Source organism: Spermophilus citellus (genome assembly GCF_964194105.1).
Source record: "Spermophilus citellus genome assembly, chromosome: 12".
NCBI classification, from domain to species: Eukaryota; Metazoa; Chordata; class Mammalia; order Rodentia; family Sciuridae; genus Spermophilus; species Spermophilus citellus.
Genome location: NC_138198.1, coordinates 73,519,601 through 73,544,533, shown reverse-complemented (window position 1 = coordinate 73,544,533; position 24,933 = coordinate 73,519,601). Strand labels below are relative to the sequence as shown.

Sequence of the window (24,933 nt, the reverse complement as noted above, 5' to 3'; positions counted from 1 at the left end):
GGTGCTGACAATGGAACCCTGCCAGGGCCTTGTGCCTTTTAGGCAAGCATTCTGCTACTGAGGTGCACCTCCAGCCCTTAAAATACTTTATAAGGATGGAATAGACATTTGGTCTATTTTCTGACTTATTTGATAATTTTAAGTGTGGAAACTAAAAAAAAAATTGGAGGAGTGCTTTTAAAGTTTCATCTTTGTTATTTTAAAATGTTATCTGTGATGGACTCTGAAGAAATCTTTGAGTGGATGATGGATTTACATCTACAGTCTGTTACACAAGGCAACCATTGTGAAGTATCTTTTCCCATACTAAAGCTTTGTTTTTCTCTCCTGGAGATAAGACAAACACACCTACCATTAACATCACATTTTGCCTTGTTGCCTAAGAAGGGGGAAGGCTCCAGACGGATGTTGCAGCATCTAAGACCCAGCAGTGATTTGATACTTGGGGCCCCCTTAGGTCAGCTCCCTTTATGTGTGTCACCAGAGTGCAGCCGCCTGTGCCCAGGATCTGATTTTCCTTTTTAATTGAGCATCACATTAAATTCAGGTGCCGTGGGGACTACTGTCCGGAAACATGTTCCCTCATGGCTGATTTGCTTTTTCTGTTCTACAAATCTATGTCCTGCTTTATTTAAAACACATGTAAGTCCTTAATTAAGAAGGTTTTAAAGTCATGAGATTACAAAGTAATCTTGAATCCAATCCTCCGGAATTTCAGCCAAATCACCCAATATCTTTAAGCTCAAAGTGTCCTTTCAGTTTTAAATTGAAACTGAATCCCACTGAGAGAATATTACCCGGTCTTCTCAAAACCTGTGTTAATTTCTTTCTTTGTCTTTACCCTTGCTTTCTTAAAGAATCAATAGCTTTGGTTTTCTGTATTAGTAACTGTGGAAAGATATATTTCTTCCCACTATCTTTGCTTTAATGATGCATCTGTATGCAGAATGACAGAGAGTAAACAAATATGAGACTGGCTTTTTAATTTTATAATACACCAGAGGATTAATTGGGAGATGTTTCCTGAGGATTATAGGTCCGGGTTCCTGGGCTGGATAATGGTTTAGAGATACAGAGGGATTTTCCAGATAGATGGGTGGTACCCATCTTCTCCTGAATCTGGGATATTTCTTAGTTATTTTAGCACTATAGATCCATCAGGGCACCATTGTAGTGCTAACTATGGATGTTGTGAAATTTGCTTGGCAGTATATCCTGTGGTGAGTGATGCACTTAAGTTTAACAAAATCTCAGGGTGCAGATGAAAAAAAAAAAACCCAAATGCTAGCTTGTCAGTTTACAGACAGAACTGTGTTATGGTGTTCTGTGCTGGGCAGATAGTAATCAAATCTGAATAATCTAGGGGACATGAAGTTCAAGGATGGGTTGGTTGAGTGTGGGATAGGTTTAGAGGATGGGTTGGGTGAGGCCAGTGGCCAGTTGCCATTAGGCTATTGCTGAGTGTGCACTGTAGTGACACATCTGTGACACGAGCCAAACCCCGGTGTTTTCTGAGTCAGCGGCTGTGCTGTATTTCCAGCAGTGCCCTACTATACATTCTATGTGCAAAGAAATGACATGATGTGCTCATTTTATGGATGGGGAACATGAAGCTCAGAGACATTGTGTAATTGGCCTCCAAGTTACCGAGATGATAAGGGTCAACTGGAACTGGAGCTTGTGTTCAATTCTACAGGCTACGCTTCTGCTCACACACTTTACTGTTAGGATTTTGGTGTCCATAGATCTTCTGTGATGTAAGCAACTTTGAGAAACCTCTGTGCCCCACCACCTGATGTTGTTTCAGTAAGCAGAGCTTCTGGTTCACTTTGCTGAGACACTGTCTGAGTTGAGGAGCCTGAGAAAGGCTCCCTGGGCTGGCCACATCTGTTCTCTTAGGGAAGTGTTAAATTCCAGTCATCAGCTCTGCCTGGTGTCTGGATAGACTGTATGATGCTGTAGCTGGTAAATGATCTAAGCAAATTATCTGGATTTAGGGTTGGTTTGGGGAAGGAATTGCTTTGCAGAGATGAAATGATGTAGAGTTATAATGGTCTCTCACCAAAGCTCTGTGCTGTTTACTGTAGGAATTAGCATGACTGATTAGTGCACTGCTCTGAGAAGCTGTGAAAACATCTAAAAAAAAATTCAGCAATTGCCTCAGTGCCCTAAATAGTCTTATGTCAGCAATTAGCAGTAACAGTCTTTCATTAATCCATCAGATTTCTGATGCTGCACATCCTAACACAGGAGATAATAGAGAATCCTCAGGATTAGCCACCGAGGCATCACAGTACAGTATGTCATTATAGCAGTGGTGTTGAGACAGCAATACGGTGTTGAAACAGAAATACGGCAGAGCGATTAATTCTCTGTAAGCAGCAGTGTTTCTTTTCTTCACTCAGTTCCTATTGTCACATAATGTGGGTACGTTACTGGCCATTACTTGGATCATGAGCTCTTCCACTCTTTGGAGGTGCATCAGTGGGCTTTTTAGTTATATTTCTGAGATGTTTTTGCAAATCTAATATATTCCAAGTGGGGAGGAAACGTTGCTGCTAAATTCAGAGGGGTTCAGATTGTGCATCCATTGCTTGATAAAATGGGCTCTCCTTCATGCATTCGTTGGTCATGTTACTTAATCTTAGCAGCAGGATCCATTTTCTTGTTGTTCTTCAAATTCATCTTTGGTTAATTCTGTATCAGAATCACTCAGCAAATATTCCACATTTTTTTTTTCTTCCCGGTTTCCCTGAGTCCCTCCAGATGCTTCCCCTCCCCTTAGTTTGCCTTCTGTGTTCTTAGCTGTCAACTCTCCCACCTTCCCCTCACTCCTCCTCAGGTCCATTTTTTCACCTGTTGGGAAATTGTGTGGGTGTTAGAGTTTGACAGATCTGGATTTAAATCTGACCTCTCCCACACATCACCCTGGCAGGAACCTCTCCTTTGGAATCCTTGATTCTCCACCTTTGTTTCCAGTGTTCCTTTGCATCCTCTCCCTCTCAGGAAATGACTGTGCCTTTGGTCTTGTTCACAGGCTGAAAGGTTTGGAGTCATCTTGCTTCCTCCATTTCCCTCAGACCCACATTCAGCCTGTTAGCAAATCCTTTTGACTCCAGCTTCAGAATATTTTCAAGCACCTTCCTGCTTTCATTCAGGTCTTCATTGGCACGATTCCCATCTAGGATTATTGTGTTCCTAGCTGGCCTTCTTCCTTTCAGCACTGGCCCATGATAGTCTACTGTGATACTTTCAGAACATGAATCAGCTCACAGAACCTCCATCTCACTAACAAAATAACAGAATCTACAGATCTACCAGACACTCCTCTGAGCTCACCTCCTGCAGCTCTTCCCTTAATTCCTCATTTTACTTTACTGCTTCTCTGAGTTTCTTCAGGTTAGATGTCACCCTTTATTAAAAACGTACCTTGTATTATTATAAATCAAGATTTTTTTTTTGCCATCTGTGTGTCCATGGGAATGTTCCATAAAGAGCAGGATATTTGTTTTCCATTGTGTTCAGTGCCATATCTGTTCCCTTTATCGCCCCCTCTTTCTTTTCCTCTTTCAGTTTGAGAAATGCAAACTGAAGAAGTTTAAACTCCCTATCATGACATCTTGCCTTCTTCATAGTGTCCTGTTCCTTCTCTTTCAATCTTAATACTTTGTACTCTCAGAATCCTAGACACACCAGACTATGTATCTGACCTTAGGTGGACCTTGGCCTCACCTTTGTTTTTCCCATAGCTATGAAGTTCTGTCCTCACCTGTATTTGATGAGGGTCTATATCTTATATATAATGCCCAACTGGATTGCTGATCAGAGAAAAATATCTTACATGCCTTCCCCCCAAAATGTATCCCTTTCTCCTCTGATATTCACTACTGTTTTTATAGCATTTGTCAAATTTGTCCTTACTATTTGTGAGCAAGTTTCTTCTGTGTTATCCCTCTAAAATCCTTGAGGATGGATTCATTTCAGTTTGATCTATCCTTAGTTATCACCTTGTAAAACTGTGTTTACCCAACTTATTTACTGATAGGAACAGCTCAAAGTTCATATTTCAAGCAATCTCAATTAGTGTGGAAAGATTTTATTATTTTCTCTTGTATAAATTATTTATACGAACAAGAAAGAACATGCATATGATAACAAATTAGGATGTGTTATTTTCATATTAAATGTCCCTAAGATAATAAACAATGAATTATTAATGTAGCAGTCGGGCACACATTTTATTTCATTTTTGGGGGGTTCTTTTAAATGGAAAAACTAAACTAAATTAGTCCAACAGAAAGCTTGCAGGGTAGGTGTTTTCAGGAAAAATAATTATCATTATTATTCTTGCAGTGCCAGTGATGAAATCCAGGGCTGTGCTCATGCTAGGCAGGTGCTCTCCCACTGAGCCATACCCTCAGTCCCCAGGTGACTACTTTTACTTAAAAAGAAATCACTAGTTACAAGGAAAAAAAAAACTAATTTCTGTGGTGCCCTCAAAATTTATGCCATGAATTTGGAATGCATACTTTAAACTGTTTTTGAAACATTACAGAAAAATATAGAATAAGAATGGACTTTTTAATTTTGAAGTCAACATTTATTTTATATTCCCATATTTAAAATACCCCCGCTTACAATGGCTAAGGCAGTTTTCTAATGCAGGCCCAGTGTCATTTCCTTCCTGTCTGTTCTCTTACCAGATGAGCAATACTTCATGATCTGTTGTGTTGATATTTTGTATAAAGTGCTTAGCACAGTACTGTATGCTTAATATATAGTGAACTTTCAATAAATGGTAGCTTTTATTATTTGGGAAGAAGTGTCCTCTTTTCAGAGTCACTTCTTGCCTTGTTTTATAGTTATTTTTTACATGTCTTTCCTAGCTAAGTATACTTTAAGGCTGTAGAGAATTTTGTACATTGTGAGGGATTAATAAATTATTTATCCGCTGAATAAATAATGAACTCATGAACATTCTTTTAAAATTTAAGTAGCTTTGATTATCTGAAGTTCCATAATACTGAGCCCAAACATGGCAGGAACTTCTGAGTGTAGCCAAGTGAATGCCTGAAATAATCCCAGAAAAGCCACTGGAGACAGGAGGAGTCCCTGGGGACTAGCCAGAAGTCACATTTGCCTGTCGAAGGCTTCCTTGCTGAAGCAGTTTTACTAAATTAACAGGGGATATATTACACTGTTCAAAGACCTCCAAGGCCCCGTAAAACCCATAGAATGCCCCGCTTCTACTAAATTTGATAGAGTTCCCCATTTGGTTAAGATTAGTTACTCGGGTTATTTATGGTTCATGACTCATTTGGTTTCTATTTGTTCGAGAAAGGTAGGCAGAGTGATGGAAAGAATGTGAGACACTGTGCAGGGCAGATAACTGCTTCTGTTTCCTTACCATGTAGGCCTAGGAGAGAAAGGTGGCCTTTCCGAAATCATTTATTTGCTTGGATGCCTCACACTGGAAGATGAAAGCTGTTAATCTCCGAGAGCCAGCACCTGGCTTGTTACATGTTCATTTTTGTCTACCTGGAACTCACCCCCGTGCTTGAAATCTAGTGGGCATTAGTGAATTCACGGATGGATGGATGAGAACCAGGGAGAGACACCATTCCAGGTAGAGGAGAGAAGCTCACTTTGCACAGATGGCTCGGTTCCAAGCTCCTCTGGTCCTCCCAAGGCTCAGTGTTTTGCGGGAAGGTTAAGTCATTTTCAGATCAATGAATGGAACCGATCATTACATCAGTATTGTACTATTGACTTCTAAGGAAAACCAGTCCTCCTTGTCATGATCATACTAATTTTGTTTATTCCCATAATGATTAAAAAATACTGTATCAGGGTTGCAAGGCCTTCCTCTGGGCTGTAAGTGGACCTAAAATGTAAACAAGGTGGGCCTCTCTGGCAGATGCTTGTGGTGTTGTAAGGAGATGAGACCTGCTTACATTTCTGTCTGTATGGGATAGAAGGGGTGTTACACACACTGAGGGACATAAGAGGAGAGAAATATTCTGTACAGTTTGGAGAAATCCAGAAGGCTTTAGAGAATAAAAGTTGCATTTTGAGCAAGCCCTTGAAAGAAAGAGATACTGGGTTTAAAGAAATGGGTTAGGGGCTGTGTATACAGCTTAGAGGTAGAGGGCTTGCCTAGCATCCTTGAGGCCATCGGTTTGATCCCCAGCACTGGGGGTGTGTGGGTAGGGAGGACTGGACTGGGTTGGGAATTTAAAGTAAGGACATTAGAGGAAAGAAAGCAACAGTGTCTGGGGATGTAGCTGAGTGGTAGACTGCTTGCCTAACGTGCACAAGGCCTAGGTTCAAAAGAGAAAAAAAAAAAGAAGAAGAAAGAAAAGAGAAGTAAAGAAAGAAAGCAACAGGCATAGGAATTGGTAACTGTATGGTCATAGAAATGAATTTATGTTCATTAAAGGTTTAATTCATTTGCCCATGTGTATTTGTCTAAGTAAAAATTATGTAGTTATGTATCTTTTGGTACAGAATGTAATTCAGCACAAAATTCTGTTTTGCTCAGGTTTTTGTCCTTGTACTATTTTATTTCTTTTAAGCATTGAAATTCTTCATAGTCAAGATAAAAAAAGGAAATCATAATTGCACCTTGTGATTTCCTTTGAAGTTATATTGGGCAGTGTCCATGTAGAAAGTGGTAAGGTGTGCAGGCCTGCCTCTTACCTACTGGCATTGGAGCCACCATATTTATTTGTTAAACAGATTTTTACTATACACCTACTATGTGCCAAGCACTATCTACTGTCTTTAAATTGTGCTTGCATTCTTCATAGTATATTTTACATTTTTTCTTTCCCCTACTCTGTTAACATTTTTGGAGTATATAATATAGGTTCTTAATAATCATCCAGTGCATGCATATTGAGAAATCTCAGATGGGAATTCATCTTGTGATGAACAAGATGGACTTATTGAAAATCTCATTAGAGTTTTGGACTTGAGTGCAAATATTAAGTCTTTTGTTTCATAGGGCTCCATTAGAACAGAATGTGTTTACTACATTTGAAATTTTTGTGGTGCTTTATATTCATTTAATAGATAATTCCACAGATTAATCAGGTCAGTGTTCAAGAACCTACCTTTGTGATGTGACTAACCATACCATCTGATGGGGTTTTGATATAACTTTAAGCATGAGGGACTGTTCTTGGCTTTTGCCAGGAAAACAGATTTTTAAAGTTCTTTATGCTTTTATCAATGCTAACGTTTCTGTAGGGCATTTTAGCTCTTACATGATTTGAGGGTGAGTGAAAACCCATGTAATCAACCCAAGACAAGAATTAAATATTAAATAGTTTTTCCTTACAGAGGATATGATCTTTGTATCCTACCCGAAGCATGTAGTTAGTTACTCATACTTCTGGGAGACCCAGTAAAGTGAATTTGTCAAAAAAGGTTCAGAGTGAAATGTGTAATCTTTTGGAAGACAAAAATTTTAGATTCATAATTTTGACTTCATGTGATAAATGTAGTTTATTTCATTTTTAAATTTATGCTGCATAATATTTTGGCCTGGGGCTCAAGTTCTGGAGAAAGTCAGTGTATGAACAAGATGAAGGTTTCAAACATAGAAAAAGTCAATAGCATTTGATAGTAGCTATTTATAATTTTCTCCAGCCCTATATTGTATCTTGTATTGTATAAACCTCTTTTGGAATCTTCTAAACATATTGACATAATGACATGTGCTTGAAAACATCACATTTTGTGTCTACTCTAGTCTTGCCATGATTTTAAGTTCATTTTTTAGGTTAAGAATGTTATGCAGAGCATCTTCTGAGGCAAACTCATGAAGCGCTACATTACCTCATTTAAATTAGGATTGTAATTTTAATGCATTTTTAATTGAGTATTATTAATTTGATTCTTATGTTAATTTTAGATTTATTAACAGATATGCTCAAGTCTTCCAATTATTAATTTTTGCTTGATTCACCAGTAATGTGTGTAGTTGAAAATGCAGGTGCTGTTTTTATGGGTCTTTAGAGAATGATTTTCTTTTGATTTAATCACTTGGTGCAAGACATATTTTAATACTCCTAAAAGTAATGGGATATTAAATTCTATGGTAAATAATAAATATAAACTCTTTTCTTCATGATGGAAAAAATGATTATCTTAAATAAACTTAACCATATTTGTTGCCTTAAAACTGTAGTGTTTTACCTTGTAAGTTTCCTTCATTTCTGGGTGATGAATATGTTTTTAAATATTTTTTTAGTTGTAGATAGTCATGCAATATCTTTGTTTATTAATTTGTTTTGTATGAGGTTCTGAGGATCATTGAACCAGTGCCTCACACATGCTAGGCAAGTGATCTGCCACTGAGCTATAGCCCCAGCCTCTGGGTGATGAATTTACCTAGGTATCTTGTTTCCTTTTTTTTTTTTGGCATTTTCTCTGATATGATTGAATTCTACAATTCTACTTGTTTTTACATCCTATATGTTGAGCAAGCAGATACTATCCTTATATTGTAACACATGCAATTTCTTGCAGTTTCCATTGGCTCATTTCCAATGAGCAAATAGAACGTGTTTTTACATTAGTTTTCATTTCTAGGTAGAATGTATCTGTGTCTGAAAATTTACCTAAAAATCACTGCCACAGGGCTGGGGCTGGGGCTCAGTGGTACAGAGCTTTCCTAGCACTCATGAGGCACTGGGTTTGATCCTCAGCACCACATAAAAATAAAATAAAGATATTGTGTCCACCTACAACTAAAAAAAAAATACACTAAAAAAAAAAAGAATGCTGTCACATCATAACAAGTAGATTAGTAAGGTAATAGATGGCCTTGCCATCAGACCTTATTTTACTTGCAGTGAATTGTAAATTCTTGTGTCATTCAAAGGAAGTGCATAAGGAGTTGTTCACAGGAAATTTGTTAGTAGTAGTGGGGGTAGAGAGGTTCTGTAATTAAAGAAAAATGGGAGAATGGAAAAATGATTGGAAGTGACAGATGTTGACAAAAGAGGGGGAAATAATACTTAAAATAGGTTCCCTATGTCTTAGAAAGTCAATACAAATACTATGCTTTATTATGCTGATGGTTAGCATTTGGGTTTCTGTCCAATACCAGTATAGGTTGTTAGTTAGAAAACAAGCACTCATTGCAGAAAGAAATTTCTACAGTCTAATTGTAAAGGAATTATTCAATTACAGTTATCTATGCCATTTCAAATTATCTGACAGTTACATAGTTTGAAATGAATAATTATATGAAAGGGGCTAAGGAGCCAATCTTCTTGTAAGCCAGTTTTGTGGTATTGAGGAAACTGAAGTCAAGGAACCTTTCAGTTTTCACAGCCATTGTGTGTTAGAATGCTTTCAGTTGCATGCAACAGAATCCCCAATTGAAACTAGTTTAAGTAAACTTAAAAAAAAAAAAAAAGAAAAAGAAAAAAGTACAGTCCCCCCTCTTCATAGGGATACATTCTAAATACCAGGTATGAATTTTGAAGCTCAAAGTATAATTTATAGATAAATTTCATTTCACCCTCTAGATTTGTCTTTTCATATTAAATATGTTCATAAGTATGTATATATATATTTAATTTTGCTTTTAGTTTTCCTAACTATTCTTACTATTCTAAGTTGTTGTAAATGTGATCAAAGATACCCATATTATCAGGAAAGAATGAAAGAGAGACAGGAAAAGATTTAGTAAATCCAAAACTGTATAATGTATCAAGATATGATTGCTCTTGCACCATATTAGGATGATTAAGTTCTCCCACTCAGTAAGAAACATACGTCTTCCAGATATTAGTAACACAAATGTGTGTACTTTAATTGCACCCCACAGAACAAGAGCAATGGCATGGATCCTAAGAAATGGGCAATTTACCTGAAGTTTTACTCCTGTCTCTGATGGATTACTCTAATCACCATCTTTATTACAGGATTTGATAAGATACTGAGAAAATAGTGATTAATCAAAGGAGCTTTTAAAACAGAAGAATTTCACTTATTGGCATTAATTTATTATGATCTAAGAATAGGGCAGTAAAAAAAATAGGTGAGAAATGGATTGCATTTTTACTCTTGGTCCAGCGTGGTGCTTTATATATGTTCTACTTTTCCCTTTCATCTGTGAGGTCAGGGTCATGCTGTGGCAAATTCCACTGTACAGAGGAAACCAAAGCTTGAGCAGGTCAAGTAAATGGGCTAAGGCAGATCTGGGTGTGACTCCACACTCTAGGGTACTAGGAGGGTGAGGAACAGTGTCCACTTTGGGTCTGAGCTTTGAACGGTATGTGCTGCCTGCATCCATGGCAGATGCTACCCCAAATATTTCAGGATGGAAAACCAAGTGGCTATATTAGGTTATTAACACATAGTTCTGTGAAGAAAAATTGAGTATCTGTTTCTGAGAAACGTTGTACCAAAGTGGAGCAGGCCCTTAAATTGTAACTTTTGGAGGAGTGATTTTTTTAGGCAAGACAAGTTCCCAATTTTTCCCAGGAAGTGCTCCACAGCACGGAGCCCTGGGAGGGATGGAATATACATTAACCTCCTTCCAGAGAACTGTTTGTTCTCTTTTGGAGACAAGATTTGCTCTTAAAAGTTGGGCAGACTTCACATCTAATTCTTCTACTGTCGTTACAATTTCCTACCCTAATCCTAAACCCCATGGAGGTTTTATTACATTGGTTGGTGGCATTAGTCTGTCAACAGCTGGATAAGACAGAAGTTAGAAAATGGACTTTTTGAGGTCAGGAAGCTAAGCAACCAGAGGAACCAATTTGTCAACTTAAATCATCCTGGGAATGGAAAGAATTATTCCACAATGTGGGAAATACGACACTGCCTCTAGCCTATTTTTTTTTTTTTTCCTCCTGTCTTTTTCTAGTCTTTAGTTCCTTTTTCAGAGCAAGTTCCATATACTGGGTGGCAGAAACGTTCAGTGCTGACTGTATTGATGGCGAGCTGTATAGTGTTGCTGTGGCTGTTAGGGGAGCTTGTCTTAATGTTTATCATGAATATCGCCAGTGTTTTCCGCCCTCTGGTTTAATTACACGTGGGCTGGTGAACTGAGCACATTTGAAAGGTAAACGGGGCCCCAGACTTCAGTCCTCTCATTCCTTATTTTGTTGATTTTCCCCCCTTTCAAACTTGAGATTTTGTGACCTTTTTTTTTTTTTTTGTCTTTTTAAATTGGAATGTTTATATATTTTCCATGTTTAGGGTGAAAGTATTTGGAGTGAACCTTGGTTTTATAGAACTATTCCTTCCTAACATTTAGAAATATATTTACATAGTATTTTATAAAATTTAAATTTCATCTTATTAGCTTAAAATCGATATTATGATGCTCTGTGTCAAGAGCAAAGACCTAAGATTCTTTGAAAAAGCCATGAGATAAGGTGTTCATAATTGCAAATGTGTCTCCTCATGGGAACTGATGGGCTGCTCCTTTTCAATGACTTTTGCTTTGTTTTTCCCCAGAACACTATTTACAAAATAAAACTTTATATATACAAAAAAAACCCTATCATTGGAAAACCCCTGTTTCTTAATAAGGCATAAACAGTTACATTTCCTTATTTTTAGTGTGGATCCATGTTTTTCCGGTATTTCAACAGACTGTGAAATCCAAAATGACTGTTTCTTTAAATAGTAAAGCAAAAAAGTAATTTAAAATAACCTGGATTTTTTTTGGGGGGGGGGGCATAAAGGGGATTGAATTCAGGGGAGCTTTGACACTGAGCTGCATCCCCAGCCCTTTTTTAGTTTTTTAAAAAATTATTTATTTATTTTAATTAGGTATATATGACAGCAGAATGCATTTTGATTCATTGCACACAATTGCAGCACAATTTTTCATTTCTCTAACTGTACATGATGTAGCATCACACCATATATCATACATGTACCTAGGGTAATAATGTCTATCATATTCCACCATCTTTCCTGCCCCCTTACCCCCTTTCCTCCCCTCCACCCCCCTACCCAATAAAGTTTCTCTACTCTCCTCCCCCACCCCCATTATGGATCAGCATCCACTTACCAGAGAGAACATTTGGTCTTTAGATTTTTGGGGATTGGCTTACTTCACTCAGCATTATATTCTCCAGCTCCATCCATTTACCTGCAAATGCCATAATTTTATTTTTTAACGCTGAATAATATTCTATCGTGTTTATATACCACAGTTTCTTTATCCATTCATCTGTTGAAGGCATCTAAATTGATTCCACAGTTTTGCTATTGTGAATTGAGCTGCTTAAACATTGATGTGGCTGCATTACTATAGTTTGCTGATTTTAAGTCCTTTGAGTATAGACCAAGGAGTGGGTAACTGAGTCAAATGGTGGTTCCATTCCAAGTCTTCTAAGGAATCTCCATACTGCTTTCCAGAGTGGTTGTACCTGTTTGCAGTCCCATCAGCAATGCATGAGTGTGCCTTTCCCCCACATTCTCGCCAACACTTATTGTTGTTTGTATTCTTGATAACTGCCATTCTGACTGGTGTGAGATGAAATCTTAGTGTAGTTTTGATTTGCATTTCTCTAATTAGAGATGATGAAAATTTTTTCATATATTGTTGATGGATTATCTATCTTCTTCTGAGACGTGTCGTTCACCTCCTTAGCCCATTTATGGATTGGGTTGTTTGTTTCTTTGGTGCTAAGTTTTTTCAGTTTTTTTATATATTCTCTAGATTAGTGCTCTATCTGAAATGAGTGTGGCAAAAATTTGCTCCCAAATTTTAAGCTCTCTCATCACTTCATTGTTTCTTTTCCTGAGAAAAATCTTTTTAGTTTGAATCCATCTTATTTATTAATTTTTGATTTTATTTTTTGTGTTTTAAGAGTCTTGTTAAGGAAATCGGGGCCTAATCCAACTTCATGAAGATTTGGGCCTACTTTTTCCTCTATTAGGCACAGGGTCTCTGGTCTAATTCCTAGGTCCTTGATCCACTTTGAGTTGAGTTTTGTGCATGGTGAGAGAGGCGGTTTAGTTTCATTTTTCTGCAAGAGATGAAAGACTTTTACAGTGAAAACTACAGAACACTAAATAAAGAAATTGAAGAAGATGTTAGAAGATGGAACGATCTCCCATGCTCTTGGATAGGCAAAATTAATATTGTCAAAATCACCATACCACCCAAAATGCTGTAAAGATTCAGTGCGATTCCAATTAAAATCCCAACGTCATTCCTTATAAAAATAGAAAAAGTAATCATGAAATTCATTTGGAAAAGTAAGACACCCTGAATAGCCAAAGCAATCCTTAGCAAGAAGAGTGAAGCAGGAGGCATCACAGTACCAGACCTTAATCTATATTAAAAAGCTATGGTAAGAAAAACAGCACAGTATTGGCACCAAAATAGAATGTAGACCAATGATACAGAATAGAAGACACAAAGACAAACCCACATAAATACAGTTATCTCATTCTAGACAAAGGAACTGAAAACATATATTGGAGAAAAGATAGTCTCTTATTTTTTTTTTTTATTTTGAGACCAGGTCTTGCTAAGTTCCTGAGGTCAGCCTAGAACTTGTGATCCTCCTGCCCTACCCTAGTGTACACAATAGCTGGGACAACAGTCTGGCTAAACATTTTTTTTTTTAAATAAAAGCAGTCTAAAGAAAAGTTGTTAATTTTTATTCATATAATTCTTTTTCTTTTGTCCATTACATTTGTACCTGTAAATCATTATAATTTATGAATGATCTATGTATTAATTTCAAAACATTATATTATTAAAACAATCTAAATGTAATAAAACCAAGGGCTAAGGTGGAGAAAACTTAAAATAATCAGCCAGCACATATTTTTACCTAAGCTGGGTAGGATGTTTTCTTTTTCTTTCTTATTTGTTCTAATTAGTTATACATGACAGTAGAATGCATTTTGACACATTGTATACAAATGGAGCATAACTTCTAATTCCTCTGCCTATACATGATACTGAGTCACACCAGTAGTGTAGTTATACACGTATATAGGGAAATAATGTCTCATTCTACCATCTTCCAATCTCTACAGCCCCACCCCTCCCCTATGCACCATCTAAAATTCCTTAACACCACCCCCCCACCCACTACTCCCAACCCCACTATGGATCAGCATCCGCTTTTCAGAGAAAACATTCAGCCTTTGGGTTTTTGAGCTTGGCTTATCTCATTTAGCATGATATTTTCTAGTTCCATCCATTTACCTGCAAATGCCATAATTTTATTCTTCTTTAAGGCTGATTAATATTCCATTATGTATATGTACCACATTTTTTTAAGAGAGAGAGAAAGAGAATGAGAATTTTAATATTTATTTTTTAGTTTTCGGCAGACACAACATCTTTGTTTGTATGTAGTGCTGAGGATCAAACCCGGGCCTCATGCATGCCAGGCGAGAGTGCTACCGCTTGAGCCACATCCCCAGCCCTGTACCACATTTTTTAAATTCATTCATCTGTTGTAGGACATCTAGGTTGGTTCCGTAGTTTAGCTATTGTGACATAGGAATGTTTTCTGATTTCAAACAAATTTCTTTGTATATTAGTACCACTTTTAATGAGAATATTTTTCTCTTAAAAGTTGCATATGAATTGAAATGCCACGAATGGAATATTTTTATAATATTTTGAGGGTTTTTACCTAAGAAGATGCTTTGAGATTAATTCTTTTGCAAAAATGAGGAAGGAGTTTTCTTAATAAGCACCCTCTTCTTCGATTTAAAAATGTGGGTTATTTTATATATGATATTACTTTATTTTAAGTGAAGGACACGTGTATGTGTTATAGTTTGGAACTTAAATGCCCCCCAAAGGTCCATATGCCAACGATTTGGCCTATGGCACTATTGGGAGGTGTAGAACCTTTGGTGGGTGGGACCATTGGAAGGAAGTGAGGCCACTGGAGTTGTGCCCTTGAAGGGGATTTTGAGATCCCAGCCTTTCTTCCTGCTTGCTTTGCTCACACACTGTGATGTATATAAAAATTGTGTTCGCTTTGCATGCCTGTGACAAAAATTCATGAAATAATCAGATTAAAAGGAGAAAAGACTTGTTTTCACTAATGTTTTCAGAGGTTTCAGCCCATGGTCACCTGCCTTTGTTGGTTTGGGGTCTGTTGCAAGGCAGATGATTATGGCAGGGAGCTTCTGGTGGAGCAAAGCTGCCCACTCATGGTGGACAGGAAGTGAAAAGAACATAAAGGTGAGCTGCTCTTAAAGAAAAAAAATGCTATTGCACTAGCCTAAGCAAGCCGGCTGAGAAAAAATTGAAAAAAGAACTAGAGAAAACCTAAGTTGAAACTCAGAGAAAGCCCTGGTTGAGGACTGAACATGACAGATGAGTGGCCACTGTAATTAGCACACCTGGAGAAAGGACATGGCCATGCATTAGAAGATTAGAGAAAAAGTGAATGTCTGTCATTTAAGTTCAAATTAAATTGTTTATTATTTTTCAATTCTCATTTTGAAACGTCTGTCCAGCTAACTAAACCACTATTCTTTCCTTAAGGTTGAATAGGATTCCTTTTACTATAATGATTATTATTGAATAATAAAATGCATGCTTCATAGTTCTTGTTTAATATATCTGTATAAAACTTTTGTCAGTGATTTCAGGCTGTTTTTTTTTTTTTTATCTTCTGTGATATTAAAACAGTTAAACAGAAAAAGAGGCTGGGTGTAGTGGCTCATGTCTGTAATCCCAGTGGCTTGGGAGGCTGAGGCATGAGGATTGTGAGTTCAAAGCCAGCCTCAGCAACAGCGAGGCAGTAAGAAACTCAGAGAGACCCGGTCTCTAAATAAAATACAAAATAGAGCTGGGGATGTGGCTGAGTGGTTGTGTGCCCCTGAGTTTAATCCCCAATATAAATAAATAAATAGAAAAAGAATTTTTCTCAAAAAGTCTACAAAAACTTTATGTGGAGTCGTTTTGCACAAATGTTTTTAAGTGCGACCCAGGAAATGTTTAAACATTAAATAATTAATTAAAATAAAAGCCAGTTCTTGATGGGATTATATAAAACTAATTTTACACGACCAACCTTATTTGACTTTATTATTATACTTCAGTATCAGGCACATTTTCACGCCTTTGATTTAGTCATTTTTTGATTCTACTTATGTAACCATTTCAACAATTGCGGTGAAATTCTTAGTTGTTAGAAATGAAACTGATACTTGACCCACGAGTTTTGTCAGAATGGTAAGTTCTGGTTTTCTTTTGTCTGGATCACTTCTGTTAAGTAAGATTCTGTAAGAGGCCATGGATTTGAACTGAGCACCTGCGTTGGGTTGAAACCAACATAGAGTTTAATTCCCGACAGAGCTTTGGCTGGTCACAGAAGGCACCAGATTCAGTGAGTTAAGTGATTAGGCCGTGAACCACTAGCCAGTTCAGTTGTAACCAGCTGACTAATGGGCGAACTGGGCTGTGGTCAAGTTGTTTTCTGTGCCTCAGATCTGTTCCTGTAAAAGCTGTCTGATCACTTGGTTGGCAAAATTCTCAAAACCTGCTTTGGTTCTGGGAGCTAAAGGATGTGTGAATAGTCTTTGTTTTGTTTACTTGGGCCAACAAACAAACTCTACTGAATTTAATTGATTTAAGGAAGTTTCCTTGTTAACACTTCTAATACTTAAAACAACAACAATAAAAAAAACGATTTGAGAAGGTGCACAGAAATAAAATTCGTAAGACCATTTTAGTGGCAAAATGTTGAGACGCAGCTTCGGCCTTGCAACGCATCCGAGGCACAAATGCTAATACAGACTCTGCAATGAATGTGTGAGCAGTCTCCTCTGCCACTGTGGATGCTGCTCACTTTGCCTGTCAGGCCGATAATAATTCAATATACAACACAGATGAAGACCGCTCAGGATGCTGTTCTCTTCTGAATTTTTAATACCTGCGGAAATGAAAAGAAATTGCCCATCTAGTGAGTGGCCGCGTGGAGGAACAAACCATTTTGCTGCCCAGATCCTCAGAGCATCTACAGAGAGCAGCTTTTCCTTATGAATTTGCCTGAGTCTTAGGATCCAAAGTCTGTTTGTTGGTCTTTCGAAGAGGTAAGTATCTAGGTTTGTCAGCCCACAGGCACTGGGCTACTCCTAAAGCAGAGAGATTGGCATTTTATGAATTTATTTTTATTTTACATATTTTTATTTTATTTTATTTTTTTGAGATGAGGTTTCACTGAGCCCAGGCTGGTCTCCGTCTTGTGGCTCAAGGGATCCTCCTGCCTCAGGATCATAGGCTTGTACCCCCCACACCTGGCTTTATTAATTTATAATGAGAAAATAGGAAAGACTTAAAGGAACTGGCCACTCACAACATTAGTCGTGACAGTCTTTCTGGCAAACTGTGGGTCAGCCGTTATAACTGAGCTATTTTTGGTGAACCTGGAAGTAGGGAATGGAATGCACTGGAAGAAGTCGAGTTCCTTTTGTACCCTTGAAGGTGGGGATTAAAGCGGCTATGTTAACATGAGCATTAATGCAGTCTTGTTTCCTGCCTGTGTCCTGCCTGTCCTATTGAGCAGAGTGGCACTATGGCTGTCTCCACAGAACTCTCATTCTAGAGGGCAGGGACCTTTTTTCTTCTTCCAGGCTCTGTGAAGCATGTCGTCGGGGGGGGGGTCCTTGGGGGATCTGACACCCTTTCGAGACCAGAAGAGGGAAGAGGGCTACTCAGGAGAAAGGATGGAGGAGACATGGAAGGAATGTGCAGAGGCCCAATGTGCAGAGGCCTCACCATGAGAAGTCTCTTTCTAAGGAAATAGAAAGAGTCAGTGACTCCCGGATGTGAGGAAGCTGCAGGCAGGTGGGTGGGCTCGTGCCCAAAGCCCAGCCCCAGGTGTCCCTGTTTCCTGGCCTTCCTACCTGCAGCACACCCTGCAAGAGAAGGCGACTTTCTTCCTTTTGGTGCCACTTTTTATCAGAGAGGATATATGTCAGCAATGTTGGTGGCCAGAGTTATTGATGACAGGGTCCTGATTTTCACCTTAGAAGCTTTTTCTCTTTCGAATTCCTTAATAAGGGGGAGATTGCACCAGAGGTTCATCTAAGTGGCTCCATTGTGGGATTCTCTCTCCTTCTGGACAAGGGAGGTGCTGTTTCTATTTTGTTCTGGCTCCTCAGAAGATCCTCCCTTTTTATGCAGATGGAATTCTTGTGAGCTACCCTGCCAAGCCATGTTCAAATCTTATTCTTGGAGAGAGGTAGCATGGCTTAGGTGGCATCTGGAGTCCTTGTTAGGATGGCCTTGAGGCAGCTATTGCCAGAGTAGCATACACCTGTGTTCCCAGCTGGCCAGTCCAGCCCATGGGCAGGGTGTCCTCCTGGGCTTTGATGGATGTGGCTGCCATTTGTCTTCTAGGATCACAGTGGATTTATCCGTGTTTTAGCTTTTTTTTTTTTTTTGCTGCTATGATCTAAAGACCTGAGAAGAACAATTTTAGGAGGAAAAGTTTGCTTTGGGACTCATGGTTTCAGAGGTCTCAGACCATAGATAACCAGCTCCATTTCTCAGGGCCCAAAATAAGGCAGAACACCATCACTGCACAAGGGTGTGGTGGAAGGAAGCAGGTCAGGACGTGGCCACCAAGAAGCAGAGAGAGAGAGAGAGAGAGAGAGAGAGAGAGAGAGAGAGAGAGAGAGACTGACTTCTCTTTCCAGGGGCAAAAGATATATCTCAAAGCCATGCCCCCAGAGACCCACCTCTTCCAGCCATATGCTACAGAACTCTCATTCTAGAGGGCAGGTGTCTTTATTTCTTCTTCCAGGAGATTTATTCCCTGATGGGGTTAAGGCTCTCATAACCACATCAGTGAATGAAATCTCCAGCCAATCAAACCACTGATGAAATGCATCATTAGCCTCCTGTGGATGTAAGAAATCCACTAAAAAACTGAATATCACTGGGGAAATTCAGATTATTTTTCTCATATAGCAAAATAAAAGGTCAGCTTAGTTAATAACAATGTATCAGTATTTGTTTGTCAATTGTGACAAATATACCATGCCAACACAAGATATTAATAGTAGGGGAAGGGAGATGTGAGAAATGGTGGAGCATGCATGGATCTTCCTATATTTTTGGCACAATGTTTCTAAAAGCCCAAATCTGCTCTAAAAAAACTAAAGATTAATTAAAAAGGATGAAAGGGATAGGGAGAGAGACCCACATGTGGCTGAAGAATCAAAGTCAGCACAATTGGGGGAGTGGAAATAACTGATATCCTAGGAATAGTCTGTCTAAAAATCAAGTATTTAAGGTTAACAAAACCATCAGTATAAGAATAATTTTCAGCATTCTCACTTCCTCTTAACCACCTGTCCCCATCAGCACTCAGCACACACGTTAAACAATTCAGTGCAACATTGTACAGACAATGAAGGCATAGGCCAAGTGCTAAGTCATGCAATAGATGGGAGGAGCCTCTCTGGGGGTGAGCACCTTCATTCCAGAGGCCCATTTGGTTACCTGCAGCTTTCTTTTGAGGGGAAATAGACTGTGCTTCAGTATTCCCTTTTCCCTGAGAACTAGGAAAAGTGTTTCATTGTTTCCCTTATTCATGGAAGGGATTCATTTGTGCAAAGTTTTCTCTTCTCCCAAACCACAGAACTTCTCATCCCCTGAGGGTTGTGGCCAGTTTAGGGCCAGCAGTCACTTTTTCTAACAGAATTGTTCTCTTGTTTTTATTGCCCTCCCCTCTTTTCACCCTTTTCCCTATTGGAAGATGCTCATGGGGGTGTAACAAGCAGAAGTAACTCCATTCTCCCTGTGTATTTCCTTTGAGATCTTCTATTGGTTCTTTGACCCTTTTTGCTAAAATTTGGACTCTTCATTATGCAAAAAAAAAAAAAAAAAAAAAAAAAAAAAGAGCAGATACTTGTATCCCTATCCAGTAACTATTCTCTTAAAAAAAAATATGCTTCACATCACCATCCTTACCCTCTGACTTTAGTGTTTGCCAAACTGTCAGCCGGGTTTGAAGGCCAGGAGGCCCTGCGTGTGCCTATTTCTGGATCTGCCACTGACAGCACCCAGATTACAGTGAAGCCCGTAAACTGACAGTTCAGGGCGAGCATGCTGTTGCTGGGGGCAGTCGGAGCCAGGGCCTCTCCATCCTCCTGGCTTAGGACACTCATTCCTCCTGCGGTGGCTTGTCCTTTCTGATGATAGATTGAGGGAGACAAGCAGCACATGGGTAGACAAACACCTCGCCCAGGCAGTTGGTGCCATTTAACAGTTTCCTCCTGCAGTTGACATTTTCATTTCCCTCCTTCACCTCGCTCATCATGAACTGTTTGCATCTTATTTTCTGTACACAGCAGTAATGCAGAATGACAGAGTACACACATAAGCTCCATTACTCATTTCATATGCTATCTTCTAGTCAGATTACACAGTGGGGTTTACATGAACTGAGCCAATGAAGGGGGCACGCGATTTTAATTGTGCACTGGCCTTGGGCAGGGCCTCATTCGAGATGGACTGAAAATTTCATGAAGCATTGCCACTCAAAAAAAAGAGGCGGTGAAATGGAAAAGGTGTTTCGCTTGTGATCTGCTCAGGCCAGCCTGGGCTCACCTTGTTTATCAGGAAGCCTCTTTCCCAGGGAAAAATGAGGATTTTTTTAGTCATATTTCCTATGGGAAGATTGCTGTTTTGTCACCTGTTCATTCTCCTCCCTCCCAGATTTATTGAGTTGTAATTGACAAATAAAAATGCTGTTTACTTAAGGTACACCATGTTTTGATACATATTTGAAACATCACTCATCACCTCACATGGTTAGTTTGTTTTTTGTTGTTGTTTGTTTTTTTGGTGCAGTAAGTTACTTTTTTTCCTCCTCCCAGTGTGGTAAGGATATTTAAGATCTATTCTCTAAGCAAATTGCAAGATGCATCACAGTATTATTGACTGCATCCACCATGATGATTAGGTCACCAGATTTTTTTTTTTAATCCCATGTAACTGGAACTTTGTGTCTTCTTACAATATCTCCTGATTTTTTTTTCTTATTTTTTTTTATTCTTAAATGTTCTTCTAGGCTACAGAGTAATTCAAATGAGTAACTACATAGAATTTGCCTTTTTTTTTGTCACCATGATCCCTAGAAAGCCTGAGAATCTATTTAAAACTTAAAGCTTTTTAAAAATAACTATTCTTTAAAAAAGAGAAACAAGTTTAGTGCAGGAGGTAGCAGACTGTTCAGTGATTTCTACGGTTGTTAAGGATTTCAGCTTCAGACTTGGGTTGAAGCAACTGGTCTCTGGACTTCCTCATTTCCACTCTGTCCAGGCACCAGTTATGTTAGGGATTGCAGCCTACCAGCTGAGAGATCTCTCTCACCGGTACCAGGACAGAGGGCACATTTCCTAGCTAGGGTTGAAACAACAAAACTGGATTCCTCTTCTTCCGTTGGGCCCATCATCCTGATGTACACTGGATGGGTGACCCTTGAGGGATTGCAACTTTTGTGCAGGATCTGCTCAGTACCTGAATTGGGGTTCCAGTCCTATGACTTATCACAACTGCTGGGGTACTATTAGATGAGGGTGGGGTGGCCTCCACCATGCTGTACCCAGAACCACCACTGCACATGTTCCTAGCCCCTCCTTCTTCCTGTGTTTGTATCTAGGCCTCTGCCAAGGGCAAAGGAGGCTGCAGTCACTTTTGAGGGACAGGGGCAGAGAAGGCCATGGAGCTGGAAACCAGGCAGCTGAAAACCTGTCCCAGAGAGGCAGGATCCTGCAGAAGCAGAAGGTTCCGAGTTGCCAACCCCATGATTCATGGTCCCATTGGGCTTCATGTACAGAACACAAGATTCAAAGATAGTGTTAAGAATTTCAAGACCATGACCTCAGGCACAAGCCCTTGTGAGCAGAGGGCACTGGGACCTGCGGGTCCCCCATCCATGCCCTATGCTGGAGATTTTTTTTTCCATATGGGCTCTCTTTGCCTTCATTAACATACATTTCATTTAATAAAGGACATTTTCACTTAAAAAAAACAAACAAACTTGTAAGCATTCCTTGCAGAATGTCCCAGGAGAGCCAGGCAGAAGCTGCATTGTATTTATGGTCTAGTTATAGAAATCACAGAGTCACTTCCCATATACTGTGTTTGTTAAGAAATCACAAGGCCCGCCCAGGTTCAGGAGGAGAAGATATAGATGTCCAGATTTATTGTTGCAGCCATATGTTTTTTAAGAAAATACAATCTGCTACTGTAAGATATAGTAGATAGTATGTGAGATGGAGATAAGTGTTACAGAAAGCAGAAAGGGGGCAGAAAAGGGGCATCGTGGGTGGGCTGGCTTGCAACATTGAGTAGTCAGGTCAGGTAATGCCTCCTTAACATTTGAAGAACATTAGAGATAGAGCTGTTAGATATCCGGGGAAAGAATGTTCCAGGCAGAGGGGAGCTCCTATGTGGAGTGGATTATAAGAACTGACAGGCAGAATCAAAGGATGAAAGTAAGAGAGGGGTTTGGAAAGGGACAGAGGGCCAATCATGTCCTGTCTGGAAAGACTCGGAGGCTTTTAGTGGTACATCGGAAACCTTTAAAGGTTTTTGAGTTATTGACTCACTTTATAGGAGGATCATTCTGCCTGCTCTTTATAGAACAGTCTCTACAGGGACAAGGTGGAAACCAGGTGACCCATTTAGGATAGTTGGAATAGTCAGTGTCAGGGGCCCCTAGTTGCTTGGACCAAGTAGTAACAATGGAGGTGATAAGGAGTGATTTTTGTCTCTGGATATATAAAAGGTGAAACCAGTAAGATTTGGTGACAGATTGAATTTGAATATTGAGAGGATAGATCAAGGGTGACTACAGTATTTTTTGATTGGTGGCATTATCCTTAATTTAGATGTGGAAATCTGTGAGAGATGTGATGGGGAAAATCAGAGTGGCCTGGAGATTTTGAGATGTCGCAGAGATCCCCGAGTGGAGATGTTAAAAGTGCAGTTGGACCTACAGACTGATGTTTATGGAAGAGGCCTGAGATAGAGACAAAACTTTGAGAGTACTCACTTTGAGATCAAGAAGAAAAATGGGTGTATTTTCAGGAGGAATGAGTCCCCACAGGCTATGGAATGAATGAATTTGCTATTAAAGATGACATAGTTCCCTTACATTTAGACTGGTGATAAAACAGGTGTTGTTATCACGTTTCCTCAACTTTCATATTTGGATAGAAATGATCAACCAAGAAATTTTTCCTTTAAAGTATAATATGTACATGTGTGCATGTATGTCTATGTATTGTATTTCAGATATCTCAGCCACGTTCTTTCCTTTGTGATATGTATAGTTTATGGTTTTGTTTTAGATGGTCTGGATTTTTAAGATATTCAAATTTGCCTTTATGTAGATATTTTATAGGTATTTTCTTTATTAACATGTACACTTGTTAAACTTGTAAACTCAGTTTCCCCCTTAACTAGTGTTTCAAATAAGAGGAGAACCAAATTGTTTCTCCCTCTATCTTCCCAGTGATCTGATTCTGTTTTGAAAGTATCACAAATTAAAAAAAAAAAAACATTTAAAATTAGGATATTCAGAGTTATTCTTTGGATTGGTATGCACACCCTACCTATACTTGAGTCAGGGTTTTAGAGAATAGATTTCTTTAGCTTTTGTTATTATTCTTTGAATCATAAGTGACAAATACTCCATTAGGCTCACACAATGAGATAAATTGATTGATGGAAAAATGACAGGATGTGTTTGCTCTTAGGGGAAAGACATACTATTATAAAATATTTTAAATGTATATCATTAACATACATTTCATTTAATAAAGGACTTTTTCATTAAAAAAAAACTTGTTAGATGGCAAAGTTATTGAAAATTTTGGTTAAGAGGCATTTTATTCCTAAATTCAACATCCCCTTTTACTTGGGAAATTTTACTTGGGACTCTCTTCTCTTTCCAAGAAAGTTAGCCACCCTCCCCCCCCCCTTTTTTAAGTACTAGGGATTAAACCCAGGGTTGCTTAACCATGGAACCATATCCCCAGCTCCTTTTTATTTATTTATTTTTATTTTGAGACAGAGTCTTGCTAAGTTGCTTAGGGACTTACTAAGTTGCTGAGGCTGGTTTTTATTTTGAACTTGGAATCCTCCTGCCTCAGCCTCCCTAGCTGCTGGGATTATAAGTGTGTGCCACCATGTCCAACCGAACATTATCCCTTTTACTCTCCTATATGTTTCCTGCCTCCCTCCTTTTCTTCCCCTCCCACTTTCCCTTTCTTCTTTTCCTTCCTCTCTCCCTCCCTCTTCTTTTCTCTTCTTTTTCTCTTCCTTTGTCTTCTCTTCCCAGAACAAAGTCCTAAATTCTTGCTTACAAGCAGGAGATGGAAGAGCAAAGGAAGGGAAACAGAAATCCTTTGAATGACAGTGCTCCTCTCTGTTACTCCCACCTTCCACTGTGACTGAACCTGAAGCGGGCAGAGGTTTCAGGGGGCTTTTGTGACATGAACATGACCTCATGCCCCTGTTAGAAGTCTTACTTTAGTTTAATTAAGGGAAGAGCTCAAATGCCTGAACAGTCCTCACAATATTGCGCTCCAACACTCAGGGCTGTACCCTTAGTCGTTCTAGACTGTCAGTTCTGGAAGCCCCACAGCTCATTCTGCCCTGGTCTTCCCACTTCTTCATCCCCTGGGTCAGGAATACAGTTTTCAGATGAAAGCCCTGGCGTTTTTGGCAAAGCATTCTTATTTTTAAAGATTAAAAATGAGAATTTTTATTAAAATTAAATATTAAAAATAAGAACGTTTCCCCCATTATTTTCACCATAAACATAAACACAAACCACCTAGTGTTTGGAGGTTCCAGGAATAAGAGCTGACTTCTTGAGGGGACTGGGCATTGGGTAGGCAGATGGGAAGGTGCTAAGAGGAAGTCAAAAACAGGGATTG

General features: G+C 38.9%; 1 protein-coding gene across 9 annotated transcripts in view; it reads left to right on the top strand.

The window, feature by feature from the left end:
* The window catches only part of PTPRM (protein tyrosine phosphatase receptor type M), an 825,699-nt gene that overhangs the window by 62,735 nt on the left and 738,031 nt on the right, over positions 1–24,933 (top strand). The window contains exon 1 of one of the 9 annotated variants that reach the window (XM_081262894.1): positions 5,607–5,626. The exons of the other annotated variants lie outside the window; for them this stretch is intronic. The gene's annotated coding sequence lies outside the window, so the exon portion shown is untranslated. Of the gene's footprint in view, positions 1–5,606; positions 5,627–24,933 lie in introns of those variants that run through there. 9 annotated transcript variants of the gene reach the window in all.